Genomic DNA, 15,314 nt, shown 5'->3' with positions numbered 1-15,314 from the left:
TGAGAGAAAAAACTTGCATTTTTACTTCTCATCCTTATTCCTCCAGTGTGTTCAGGAAAAGTAGAGAGGAACAAAGGAGAATACATTTTCAGGTATATACATTTGAATTCAAGTCTGGGATTTTAAGCTCAGAAACTGAGTGATAATTACAGAAGGAAACCAACAGAAGTGTGCTGTGAGGAAAATATTGTATTTGGTGGAAATGGGAAGCTTTAAAATCAGTTGGAAAGGGAATAGATCAGTGCACGAAGCACCTAGTAAGTTCTAGGTTTGTTAAATACACAAACAGGAAGAAAACTAGAAAATCCTTACGGATTAGCTTCCAGTCAAGAAAGCCATCAGTGTGCCCTTGCTGCAAAGCAGGCTAATGGTATCATGGGCTGCATTAGGCCAAGTACAGCCAGCAGGTTGTGGGACGTGATCCTTCCCCTCTGCTCAGCACTGCTGAGGCCACACGTGGAGGACTGCACCTAGTTCTGGGCTTCCCAGTACAAGAGACATGGAAATATTGGACAGAGTCCTACAAAGGTACATGAAAATTATGAAGGGACTACAGCATTTCTCCTTTGAGGAGAGGCTGAGAGAGATGGGACTGTTAGGCATCAGAAGAGAAGGCTCCAGGGGGATCTCATCCATGTGTATAAATGTGTGTAAATACCTGAAGGGAGGATGCAAAGAGGATGGAGCCTGGCTCTTTTCAGTGGTGCCCAGTGCCAGAACAAGAGGCAATGGGCATAAAATGGAACAACTGGTTCCCTCTGAATGTTTTTCACCACGCAGGTGACTGAGCACTGGCACAGGTTGCCCAGAGAGGTTGTGGAGTCTTCCTCCTTGGAGATCTTCAAAAGCCATCTGGACATGGTCCTGGGCAACCTGCCCTAGATGTCCCTGCTTAAGTGGGGGATTGGACAAGACAAACTCCAGAAGACCTCATCTAATCTCAACTATGTTGTGACTCTGTGAAGAGGGAAAAACTGAGTGAGAAAGGGATCTGGGTGAGATGAAGTGTTACCCTCTTCCTCTCCCTGCCCCTCCCCCCCCCAAAAAAAAAGCACACCACCATACAACAACAAATAACAAAACAAACAAACAAAAAAAATAGACTAATACACAAAACAGAGGATACCAAGTGTAACAAGATAAAACTTTGTTAGTAGTAAGGGAAGAAAAAGAATTATAGCATGGTTCCACTACTAAAGACAGAGAGAAAACTATTGACATGGAACGCTGGAAAGCAGAAAGGTTCAGTAAAGTGTAAGGAATAAAAAGACTAACTATGGTATTCACCCAATTTATTCTAAGATTGTATTAACAGCATAGGAATTCAGCCTAAAGGAGAAGGAACTAAATATTCTCAGCTAAATTAAATATTCTCAGACTGCACAGTTTGCCTGAATTTCATGCAAACATGGTTAAAGACTGAACTGGCCTCACAGCAATTAAATTGCTATCTGTAGGACCTCAAAGAAAAACAAAATATCAAATGACTAGAAAAAGAAGCATAGGCCATATCTTTAAGTAGGTGGAGAAAAAAATCAGGGGAGTTTTCAATCAACATCGATTCATAGAAAAGTAAAAGCAGAATTGTAAGCACAAAGGTAACACACACGAAACATAAATAACAGCTAAGGCTGATTCTTTATGAATAAATCATATTAAGCTAATGTAATGTGCATCTTTGGCAGAATTGCATGCCCTGTGAATAATGTAAAGGCAGTAAAATCAATAAGTTATAAAGATTTTGGCATGATCTCATGTACCATTTTTGTAAGGAAGCTAGGAAACCAAGGTCAAAAGCTACAGAAGTTGCAAAACTAATAATTATAAGTACTGCTATGTAGTTAACAGGTCTTCACACTGGTCTGCATGGTACTGCTAGATATTTTCATTAATCATCTGAATAATGCAGCAGAACATCTATTGTTACTATTAAAAGACGTCAGCAAGTTGGGTAGTAAGAAAGAATGAACTCAGAAGGATCTCAAGATATCACTGAGTGGTAGTTATTAATACCCAGTCATGCAGTGCAGTTCCTGGGACAGTAATCCTCAGTATAAGCATCCTTACTATGCTAATCTTAAACATATTTAGAGTATTACAACAGTCTAATTAGAAACTGAAAAGATAAAAGTCACATTAGTTTCTGTTTCACTCATATGACAATGGAAAAAGAAAACTATTGTACTATGAAAATATGGAAGATTTATGTTGTACTTCAGCCTGCTTCCAAAGTTAGTGTGGAAGGCACTCGTGCTTTGCTGTAACATACAATCAGCAAAAAATAGGATAAAACAGAACTAAAAAGTTACAGTAAGCATTTAGAAATGCATATAAGTCAATTTTAAAAATCTTGTTCATTCTTATTAATCCTTACAAGATGACCTAGCAGACATCCACATCTAAGATGGATGCCTAGATATAGATCTGCCTACAGCTCCTTTGCAGTCAGTAAACAGAAGCGGGCACATCAAGGTAGAGCTATCATATCCTAGCATACACAGTTGATCATACCTCGGAATCCTTCTCTCCATTGACCTTAATGGAGATTGCACAAGTACTCACACACATATCTCAAATTAGAGGAGCACAGTCTTGTCTTCAGTATTTAAGCAGATATTCTGAATTGTATGTGCTGTCAGAAAAACATCATAATGGTGCCACAGTTCTGTCTTTCTAACTAGGTTATCACAAAATCAATGAGAACCTCAGGTTGCATGCTTCAGTCTACATTTCGGTTGCCAGGTAGGCTGAAGTTGATGTATGAAGGTTATAAAGAGTCATAAACAGGCCTTAATAACTCTGAGCTTGTATTTTTCCAAAGCAAGTAGCTGACCTCCTACCTTCTAAGCTTTCTGAGGTACCTCCGATTAGAGACATTAACTTCCGTGCTGCTTTTGGATAGATTTCCCCATGTGTTCCCTTTCCACCATGGCTCACAATTTCTGTCAGATGGTTAAAAAGAGGGAACATTCCTGTGGCTCTTTGTAACTTGGTTAGGACTGCTCAAACTCTGGCCCGGAAACATCAGCAGGGGTTTTGCCTTTGATTTCAGTGGTACTAAAATTCACTCACACAAGTTTTGGAGCACAGGGTGTGAAGAAAAAAAGAAAGGGGGGGAAGGGGGCGATTCACCTTGCGTTGTTCCTGTACAGCTCACATTTTCAGTGGAGACATATTGCTTCATGATTTTCATTACCAACTTGGAAGAATTTATATTTTATAATTAAAATGCATGATCAAATTGTTCAACAGCATCTTAGGGTGATCAGAATGATGCAATGGCTGCCACCTGTTCTTCAGAGAGGTATCTTCCTGAGTCATACCCATTGTCTACTGATAATACAACCAACAACCACTTTCAAATGCAGCTTAACACTGTACACCCAGAGGCAAGCTGGGCTAGTTCTGCCAAATGGGAATTTGGGGGAATATCAGTGGCTGCAAAAAACAACCCTCCTCATAGGCAGATGAGACAAGACAGTCCTCTAGAATTTCAGGGATTAATTGTGCGTATATCTCTCCCATTTATCTAACAGCTACTTCCAGTTCTCATTGAATTCCAAAAACCCACAACAGTGGTAACAGAGAGAAAATTAAACGCACCACACCATCTTTTCTCCTGTTTCTTTCATGTGTTGAAGAACCGATGTCAACTGTAGTTATGTAACACACAAAATATTACCCTTTGATATTACTGAGAATTCAGGAATTAATGACAGCCCAATGAAATATAGTGCTATGAATGAAGCTTCACAGCATCTTGTCTGATTTTAAAGGAAAACTGAACAGCTTTGTAGAGGATCATGAACTTTATCTGGCAGAACATGCATACAGCAGCATACTACATTACATGGTTTCAAAAAGCAGTATTAGTTTTCAAATGAGGAAATAAAGAAGCCCTTACTGTTCTTGTGATATGGAATATTCAGTGAAATAATTCCAACTGCCACATAGAGCAGTTAATTTTTTTAAGATAGACTTTTAACAAATTTTCTCTTCCCCTAAACTCACTACAGGACATGACAAAGATGCAAGTACGTATTCACATCAGGTCACACTGAAATAAGCTGAGGATGTACTAGAATAACCCTTGAGACAGCCAGGAGTGGGTTTCTGAGAATGGCAAGCTGGAGCTGTGCAATATGGGGGCAGCATATCTTCAGCTCTGACTACTGCATATTTCTTCTCTGACAGTAGAGGTGTTGACCTTCCCGGAAGGCTTTACTTTTAGACCACTTCTGTCTGATTTAATTTTTTTCCCTCATTTTTTCTAACAAAATATTTTATTTATGGACATTTCAGCCTAATATTTTTTTTTCCTACCATAATTCTGGGTGGCCTATTCTTCTCAGAGGCATGAATTTCTGAAAAGCAGATAGAAACCCAAGGTCAGCACTTGTTGCACTCAGGGAAAGACAAAATCTACTTATCTCACAGTGTCCTGTTAATGTCCTGTCTATGTTGATAGAATACATGGGGAAAGGGGAAATTTTGAGTGACTGAGGAGAAAATGATTCAAAAAGAACTGGTTTATTCCCCTCTTTTCTGATGATAAACACAAAGAGACATACTTCCAAGACATCATCCTTGGAAAGCGTATGTACTGGATTCCTAACTGGCCAAGGTTTGACCTCTGATGCACAGCGGTTGAAATAGAATCCCAGAATGACTTGGATTGAAAGGGACCTTAAAGACCACAATTATTTGAGTGCAACCATCCAGCCAATTCCTTACCCACTGAGCAGTTCATCTGTCAAATCTGTCTCTCCAATTTAGAGAAAAGGATATAATGCAAGAGCATGATAAGAGCTCTTCCGAGCTCTTCCATGGATTATATATTTGGTCTGTAGTGCAGTGCTGATAATATTGTAAATAATAACAACAACAACAACCACAATAATAATAATAATGACAACATTACACAAACATTTGCACAAAGAATTGGTCTAGTTTTAAAATTCCACACCAACTATTCTGTTGCTTTCTGATCCATACAGTTAATCAATCATCACACCTAGTTTCCAAATACAAGACTAGAGGAATTCAAAGTAGTGCTGAAATTGCTCTGTGCACAAAATTCAGTCTTCCCAAAGAATGATAAAAATAACAATCTTCCCAGGAAGATGGAGGACATACAACAGTTGTCCAGACATAAATCATAGAAAGGAGAGAAGAAAAATTTGCCTATATATCTGAGCAAGAGACTATTTGTCATTATCTGTGCACTCTTTCAATGAAAAAAAAAAAAATTGTTATGATAAAAAAATGGTTATGATAAAAAACAGCTGGACTAACTAGACCTTTTGCTGCCTAGTAAGCTATCATTTTTCTTAGTGTGCTCTACTTTGAGACTGGGTAGTTAAAAGGAAAGTAGGGGAAAAAAAGTATCTAAAGAATTGGAATTGTTATACTATACCTGGACAACCTAGTCAATGTGCACACTTTCTATTAGAATGATTCAGCACTAATTTGATTCACCTTTGCACATATCCATGCATACATGCAATTTTTGTCAGTTTAGTACATCTCATAGAGATAGCAGAACTCCATACAAGCAACATTATTCTTCTGCTCTAATATCTGCAAGATCAAACCCTTAGTAATTCAGTGTTTGCCTGTGAAGCTTAGGCCCTTTACAGCACCCCCTTCTCAGTAGGTTTCTTCATCATGAAATGAAGCATTTTGAGAATACTAGAAACATGAAAATCAAAGCCATAGTCACACACAGATTCCATCTTTAGAATACTGTTCCAATTTTCCCTTTGTAATACAAACATTTGTACCTCTACAGTAATGTATCTTCATTGCAGGATGGGGAGAGAAGCATTTTTCCATTACTTCAAAGGTCTGAGTGGACCTTTGAAAGCTGTATTAATTAATGGAATTCCTAAACTCACAAACTTTTTCTACTTTATTCACTGTTTAGTTAGAGAATGAAGTACAAAGTAAACATTAATTCTCTTATAAAATTGTCTTGGAGCTGTTCTTTAAGAAAGAAAAACAGTGAGTTCAGCAAGGAATAGGTGCTAAACTTTAAGTGCAATTGCAGCTTCAAAGCACCTTGTGGATGCTTAATCTCAAACCTGTTTTCACTTGAATTGCTTAGAAACTCTTGTGAAAGTATTTCAGCCTTTTTATCAAAAAAAAAAAAAAAAAAAAAAAAAGTGAGAATACTTCATTAGTTCATCCAAACATTTTCTGCAAGGTGTTAGAGAGAGTTTCAATCATCTCTAAGACAAGGTACTAGAATAGTAAACTTAATTTAGACATAATGCAAGTATATGGCTCTGGATTGGTCACAGTTTTGGGTAGTTCAGCTTATAGCTGACAACATCTCAGAGAAAGGTTCAGTTAGCTGGTTCAGAAACTGGGCTGTGATCATATAATGGCTCTAGTCCAAAGCATGCAAGAGGGACCCTTTGACTTAGGATTCAAAATAAGGCAAAAATTTTATTCCTAATTTGAATGGGGTTGGGTTGGGGAGCTGGTCCCCAGTCCTGGTCCATCTTGGCATCACAATCAAGCTGCTCCAATTTCTTTCCAGGGACAGAGGTGAGACTTACTGACCTGTAGTTTCCCAGATTCTTCCTCCTGCCCTTCTTGAAGATCTGAATGGCACTGGCTTTCCTCCTGTCTTCAGGCACCTCACCTATTCTCCAGGACCTTTCCAAGATTATAGAGAAAGTTTCACCGATCACATCTGACAGCTCCCTTAGCACACATGGATCTAGTAGCTTTGTAGTAGAACCCCACCAGTGTGTCTCCCATACCAGTCCACCCCTTAATTCTTATTCAGAAGCTCTCCACCTGTCCATCACCCTTGCCCAGCTGGAGCTGGCTACACTCTAATTGCTCCCTCACATAAAGGGCAACCCCACCCCCTCACTTCCCAAGCCTGTCTCTCCTGAAGAGGACGTAGCCCTCCATGACTGCGTTCCACTCATGTGAGCTGTCCCACCACATCTCAGTGATCGCAATGAGATCGTGGCCCCACAACCAAACACAGATCTTGAGCTCGTCCTGTTTATTTCCAATGCTCCGTGTACTGGTGTACAGGCACTTTAGGGAAGCAGCAGGTACGGTTACCCCAGGGGCATGCAAGAAGAAGGTACTGGATGTATTTGTAGGCTTTTCCTTGATGTCTCTGATATCTGGGGGGGGGGGAGTCAGAATAGCTGCTAACTAGTATGACTATTGCATGGGACACCATGCAAGTCTCTGATATCTGGCCAGGAGACTAAGGAGAGAGGGAAAGCTGAAGAACGACTAAAAGACAAAGCTTGCAGGGGGCGCTGCACAAGTCTCTGCCGTACAGCCAAGTTGGACAAAGGAGAAGGACAAAAGGGAGGAAGACTATGAGCCTTCAGCACGAGAGACCCCCAGAGGGACCACCGGAGACTGATACGCATGCTCCAGTAGGAGGGTTTGGATTCTGGAAACTAATTATAATAACCCTGGTTGCTTTAGAAGCAGTAATATGTATTAGCCTAGGAGCATAAAAATCAGCTGCTTGATGTAACTGGGGTGTGTCTTGGTGGAGCAGAGACTCCCAGTGCACCCAGTGCTGTTTGCTTACCTCTATTCCTTTAGTAAATTGTAAACTTTGATTATAGTCCTATTTTGAAGACGGAGCCATTTATAACAGTAGTGAGGACTTCCCCCAGCCCTTCTCTGTCCCCTTTAGCTCCCCTCCCTTCCCCCATCACACCTAGTTTAAAGCCCTGGTAATCAGCCCAGAGAGCTTGCTCCCCAACACACTTGCGCCCCACTTGCCCAGTCCTGGTCCCCAGATTTTTGTGCCAGGAACATGATTCCACAGAGCCTTCAAGCCTTTCTGTAGCTTTAAAGATGCTGAAACGGTCCCTGGCTGAAGAACTAGTTCCCCACCTGGCACTACGAATCAGTGCTTAGGGCTAAAAGCTGAGGCTCTTGTCTGTTATGTGAACAGCCAGGGAGACTCAGCCTTCCTTCTCTGAGTTCGGTGCTGCCTAGCCTTAACATTTTAATTAAATGTCATTTTACCTCAAACAAAGTTTCAGTGTGTTTTAGCACTTTTGGGAAAGACTGGAGAGAAAAAAAAATACAGTCAAAATACGGTTTATTGGCAAAATATTTTAAACAATTAATTAAGAGAAACTTAAGTACTTCCAAAACTTTTTAATGTATGTACGTATGTATACACATATTTATTGCTAAAAATAAGTCATTGCATTGCACCTCGACAGAAGTGACCAGTGAAATAATATCTCATGTACATCTGTGTACAGTTCAAATGAGAAGATGCTTACTCAAGTCTACCCCAGGAAATTGAAACATGATCTGCAGAAAATGAAGGGTTTGCTTTCTGTTCCACGATTAGTGATATCCTCCTTGATGTGCAAGGAGTTCCAGGTCACATATTGATACTCTATGTGTTTTTTCCTTCTACGGGATGAAGCTGAGGGATCATCTACAGTGATCCAGACCCCCTCTGTAAAGAAATCTTGGAACAAGCGTTGGCCATCCAACAAAAGAATATAAGCTGGAAATTCCTACTCATGTTTGGAGAATAATGAAGTCCAAAGTTCAAGGAACATGAACAGGATACTGAGGACTGTACCAGGACACCAGGACAGTGTCCAGCCTTACTCAGTTTTTCATAGAAGCCACATGTGCTCTGTTAAATAAAACTTCATACTCTTTTTTTTTTTTTCCCTAAATTACTTCCCTCTCTGTTATCTTTTATCAGTTTGGGAAGGTTCTGCATTCACAATTACTGAATCAAGAACAGTATTTGAGCATGACTTTCTAGACTGAGGAAGCCCTCCCAGTTTCTGTTCGTGCAAGCTAAATTGCAAGTACCTTCTTGTTATCTCCAAGCTTGATATATTAAAAAAAAAAAAAAAAGCTTCAACAAAGACCCCATCTACTCATAAAGTACACTTACAATGGTATTAAGATAGATTTGTGAAGCCAAAGCAGAGCAGAGGATGGAGGCTTATTTGTTTTCCAAGTAGCATGTTTTCACAGACTCACAGAATAATATAGGCTTATTAGATGAGGTCATTCAGGCCATGAGCAGTCAAGTCTTAAACCCCTCCAAAGGTGGAAATTCCACAGTCTTCCTAGGTAACCTGTTCCTGTATTTGATCATGGCAAAACTTATTTCCTTGTTTAATCATTTTTCTCCATGTCCCGACTTCTGTCCTTTGCATATCATCCTACCACTCTGTACCAAGAGGAATATGGCTCCATCTTCTCTGCATGCTCCAATAAGCCAGCATAGACAGCAATAAGATTTCCCCTAAGCTTTCTCTTTTTCAGGCTGAACAAACCCAGTTCTGTCCTTGTATGTCAAGTGCTCCACTCCCCTGATCATCTTGATGGCCTCATGGGAATGGGAATGGGCTCATTCCCATACATCAGTGCCCTGTATTGGGGAACCCGGAACAGGACACCATACTCCAGATGCGGCCTCACAAATGCCAGAGAGAAGAGATCACTTCCCTGAAGCTGCAAGCACATCCCTGGAGCTGCTGGCTATATTCTTGCTAATAGAACTCAAGAAGCTGTTGGCCTTTGATGCTTTAATCTGGGTGGCCTTTTTGTTTTAATTAATTCTATCTCGAATCTATACTTCACAGGAAATTAATACAAGCCATTCAAAACTGAAATAAGACTATTTACATGGATTGTCAGTTGTTTAAACACAGACAGCAGGAATAGGTTCAGTTAGTATGCATACTTACACCTGGGGCCTTGTTTATACCCAAGAGATGTGCAGATTTAACTCGCGCAGCTTTCCTCCAGCTCTGTGGACACAAATTGGCATGAGAGCGTTTCAGCAATTAAACCACTGTCAATAGAATTACTTGTTACTTACATTATGGTAAATGAGGGTTAGGTTTTAACAGTTGTGAAGTAGAAAATAAATTAACAGTAACAAATGCAGTACATATTGGTAGTTATCCCTCACTACCTCCAAGCCCTTGACAATATGCCCAGTTATAAAAGTGGTAAGACTTTTGAAACTTCTATTACTTTTCACACTGTTAAGGCATTGCCACATAATGACTTAAATAATCATTTACTTTTTGATGAGAAAAGGTAAAATATCGCAATTTTTTGCATCATATTCATTTACCTCTTTGACTTAGTTTAGTAAGATTTCAAGACCTCTCAAACAACAGGACTGATTTTTTGCTGAAATGACTTTAATAAAAACAGGGGCATTAAAGTTTTACACAGAATATTGCAAAATGCCAAAGTATTAATCCAGGGTAATAACTCCTACAAGCATTACTGAATTATACATTTTAAATTACAATTTTCAAAAATGGGAGCAGCCATATTACAAAACTGAAAATAAATTTCACAAAACCTATTTTAAGTATTCTCTATGCAAAGAAATTCCTGTGAATTATTTATCATTTTCATTAACACAGTCTGGAAATGTGTAATTTTATCTGATTTATGTCTTCAGATTCTTGTAATGTTAAAGGACCTGTTTCTGCAAACTTTTAGGCCCAGGCATACCACTAAATGCACACACACATACCCACTTCTAGAATTCATGAGATTCAGTATTGAAACTATAAACTAATGCTGAATGCCAACACCATTTAAGTTGTATTATATGTATATTGTTCCCTTCCAACCATTAAATATTTATTCTTCTATATTACACCAAAAACCTCATGAACTTCCACCCAGTTTTCATGCTCTTTTAGAAGTGTATAAAATGTAGGCTTGCAAAGAGACGTGATTCCAAGAAAGAAAGGTTTTCTTTCAAAGTGGAACACAAAATAATTAAATCAAAAGTATTCAAACACCGATTAACATTTGTCTTGAGGTTCAAATAATGATTTAAACTAGCTCTTATGTTATCAGAACCACCCAGACCCTCTCCAGTACATGAGAGAGATGGACAGATGACAAGAGTTATCAAAAATTATAGCTGCTTAATTGTTTACATCAGACAGAAGGCAGTCAAGAAACATACTGCTACAGAGGTTTAATTCCTCCTCCCCATTGCATTAGCACAGTCCTTCAGTGCATGAAAAGTCTCACCAAAGTCAGTGTTGAAAATTTTTACAGGAATTTTCAACCTAGATATATGGAGGGGAACTAGGTCCCTAGTACTCTCCTAAACTCCAAAAATATTTTAGAACCTTTTAGTCACTGTTGAGCTTTGCAGACATCTAAACCTCTACATGCTAAATAGACACGTGTATCAGTTAAAATTCAGGTCGTTTATTAGTCAGTAATTAGTGTCACTGAGTTTGCTTACAGATGGCTTCAGTTTGCTATTCTTTAAAACCCACATACTAATTGGAGGGGAAAAATAAAGAAAGAAAGAATAAAAAATAAAAAACAGAACTCAGGTTTTCCTGTCTAGTATGTGTCTAGCCATAAATTCACTGAATCCATTTCTCTTTTTCCAACATTAAACTTACCAGTTGCTGCAATGTCTCTTCGGCAGACACTCACAAATAAATGTACTGAACTGGGCCTTTCTAATTAACACATATGAATAAAACTCAGTCAGGATGTCATTGCATTAGCTTGAGATGTGCATTACAATTTTTTTTTCATAGTGTTATCAAAAATTTCCAACTGCCAAAGACTAGCTAAGGTGAGGCAGAGAAAGAAGTGTGCACCTTTGCTGCAATTGGGCAGACATAAACAAGGCTAAATCCTTTGTATGGATTTCCTGAAGGATATATCAAGAACTATCTTCAGCATGATGAAGATTATAAGTGAGATTTAATTTGGGGGTATTAATAGCTATCTTGACAATTTAATCTCTGCAAATGTTATTACTATTAAAGGAAAAAAATTTATACGCATTTTGCTGAGGCTATTAGCCTGGAAGTTCATGTGGTGAGAGGTATTTCTTACTAAGAATATAAATTCTCTTGCACAGTATGCATTTTCCAAAATGAGAGAGTACATTGGTTTCCAGCCTTTTTAATGAGTGATAAAAAGAACTACAGATTTATTTATTTTTTAAATCTTTGCCTTTGCTTTGGCACTCATATACTACAGGTGCCTACAATTATGTGGAGGCACACACAATATTATCACTTAGATATTTAACGTCATAATATGCCTATCTAGACAGATGACTAAATGAGGAACTTTGTACTCAGATTATATCATTACAGAAAATCACATCTGAAATCATTTTGCCCACAAAACAGTAGTAGTAAAAATGGAGAATATGACTATTTTCCAAACAAAACTCATAATGTCAATATCAACAATTTTATACCCTTGAATGAATGCTTCTTACATATTTTCATATCTTAGCCCAGTAAAAGTCGAAATCTCAAACCACAAATGCTGGATTTTACAGGGATATGGGATACAAATATCTTTAGGAAAGTGTGTGAAACCACAATATAAAATTATATGTTTTCCATAGAAAATCCCTGTGATTCACTAATTTTACAAAGAAAGCAAAAGAAGAGCAAAGAACCTAACAACAAAACCTCCAAGATTTCAATGTATTCACTCAAAGTATTGGTACAGGCTTATACTATGAAAAACAGAGAGTATGAAGCTCACTGTTTCTAAATGAAGTACACTAACATTCTTGATTAGCAAAATGTTAATAAAGAAAAATTTTTAAATGGTACAAAATTGATTATAAAAAAGACAATATCAATAAAATTAATGTATAATCTCTTCTCTTTCAAGATTGTCTATTAATGAACATTCCTTTAATATTTATACATTTTTTTTAAATCATGTATATTTAAATAAGATGGAAATTATGTCACTCTCCTCACACAGTAATCCTATACACTAACTCAATTTAAAATAGGTATTTTTTTAAGTTAGAATCCTGTCACTCGTGCCTTGTATTCAAAAGACATAATATTATTTATCCCCAGCTAAAAATCATGGCAAGACCTAGCTCTGTGAGAATTGTGTAGCTAACAATAGCAGCAGGAGTAGCATTAGTACCAGAAGTATAACAGAAAAAAAGGGCTAAGAGAGAAATAACCAAAGCAAGTGTATGTCCCAGCTATCACTCACTCATATTTGATTCAAACAAAACATTTTTTTCTGTGTAAGACATTCTAGAATTAGTATAAATCTAACTTTCTTCCTAATATTTTGAGATGCAGGCAGATTCACAAATCTGTTGTTGTTCAGTAGCTATGTAAATCTGCCTTTTGTAGCACCACATAAAGCCAGAAAATGATGGAGAAAGAAAGACAAATAATTGATGCCAACCATTCAGCATATATCAGAGCAAATGAAAGAAATTCATTTTGTCTCATTCCAGGATGACAGCATTGTGATTGACATTGTTTAGCTGGTTGCTTAGCATTTGGGTCAGCAGAACAAAATTGCAGTGAAAAGACAAGACTAAGCATTCTACGATATTTTTACAGTGCTTCTACTTCTGGTGCATTTCTTCACTGGAGAGAAAAAATGCACCTTCAGGGTTAGACTTTTCTATAAATAGTTTAATATCTGTAAATGTCAATATTAGATCCAAATCCCCAAAATCATAAAAATGCTTTCAGAATTCCTGGAAAGCCAAGTCTTCCAAAACTTTGTAGGTTATTCCTTGTAATATGAATGTGGGATTCAAGTCTACAGGCTTTGGAGGCTTCTTTTCTTAGTGGTTAACTTACAAACACAAAGAAATAAGAGACTAAATCAGTGGAGACCAACAAGTTCTGAGTGGGGAATTTATAGGGAGCTAGAATCCAGGTTAATTCAAGATAACAAAGACCACAGTATCTTCTAGAAGGAGTCGGATATCACAAGAGCCCAAGTTGCTTGACACAGGCAAAGGTCAAAGACATCCTGAGAAGGCATTTAGAAATAAATAGTAAAAAAAAAAAAAAAAAAAGATTTGAGATGAATATAATTCCATCGCTTCAACAGACACTAAAGTCCCATCTCAGGTGATAGAAGAGGAAACCTTTTTGGGACCTAGATTCTTGAGATGGATGTTAACTTTTTCCAAGACAAAAGCAACTCTTTTCCTCCCAAGGACAAGCAAGAGAGGATCCAGAAAGAGAAACTGTTTTATTTTCCAGCAGGACATGACATACAGCAAGACAGTATTCTGGTCTCCAAAAACAGAAACATTCATTAGCAAACCTTCCAGTGTCTTCATAGGAGGCCAGAGTTGTTCTCTATATCTTGGTCTCATTATGAACTCCATCCCAAATTCAGAAATAAAACCATAAAAACGACACATCAAAAAGACAGTGTCTTTGGCACAGTCACATCCCACTGACAGATGCAATTAATTGTGTCATTGTCCCAGACTGGTGCTGTTTTCACACAGTCAGACTTCAAAGTCAGACTTCGACTAGCAAATACATCCATTTAAAATGCATGTTGAAGTCACACTTCTCAAAGGGTATCTGGTCAGCCAAACAGATGGGCATAAATCTAAGTGTCTGCTTCAAGTTTTGTATATGGATTTTCATCCATACCTGCTATAAGCAAAAGTGTGTGGTGACTATAACAGCACATAAAGGGTGCAAAAGCTAAGCAACACCTCAAGGACTGAGTCTACAAAATGAACTCCATCACAAATCAAGACCACTGTTGCAAGTTCCCCTAGAGTTTCTAGTATATAGCACTTCCAGTAGATTTTCTTTCATTTTTCAGTCTCAGCAAGCCATACATTAACTATACTTACCCTGTTCAGTACTATCTTAAGGGGGCTTTTGACAGCAACCAGTCTATGATACATTCAAAATCAAACACAACAGGCTTAACACTCACATTCAGAACTGTAAATATACATATGCAGTGCTCAGAGCTTTTTAGTTTTAAAGACAACTGTATACCTGCCAATATTTCCTGAAGCAAGAAAGATTCATATTAAGGACACTTTCTTAAAATTTGAATTGTAATTTTCTCTCACCATTTCCTGTTTTCTGGGGACCTGTTGCAGGCCTGAGGAAAACTGACTGGGTAGAAAGGTTTTACACATGCCCAAGGACATATTTTTCTCCACGTAGTCATAGATCAAAAGACAGTGAAACCTTCCTCTGCCTTTGCGTCAGATGGGCTCAAAAGCCACCTTAAAAATTTAATTCAAAATTAATCCTTGTTCCAACTTTAATTTTGTAGTCTGGTGAGTGACAGAATGACAAAAGTAAACCTGCCATACAATATAACTGCTTTAACTCTGCCACAAATTAGTCACTAAACACTCTTCAAAATTTCTAGCTAATTGTAAAAATTGTAAGGCATTTTGATACTAAACCATGCTGATTAGGAATGAAAAACTCATCATTGGGCCCTTGAAACCAGAGAACTTTCTTTGCAATTTATAGCAAAATAAGTCTAAT

This window comes from Aythya fuligula, chromosome 2, assembly GCF_009819795.1.
Source record: "Aythya fuligula isolate bAytFul2 chromosome 2, bAytFul2.pri, whole genome shotgun sequence".
Lineage (NCBI taxonomy): Eukaryota > Metazoa > Chordata > Aves > Anseriformes > Anatidae > Aythya > Aythya fuligula.
Note: the sequence above shows the minus strand (reverse complement) of the source record.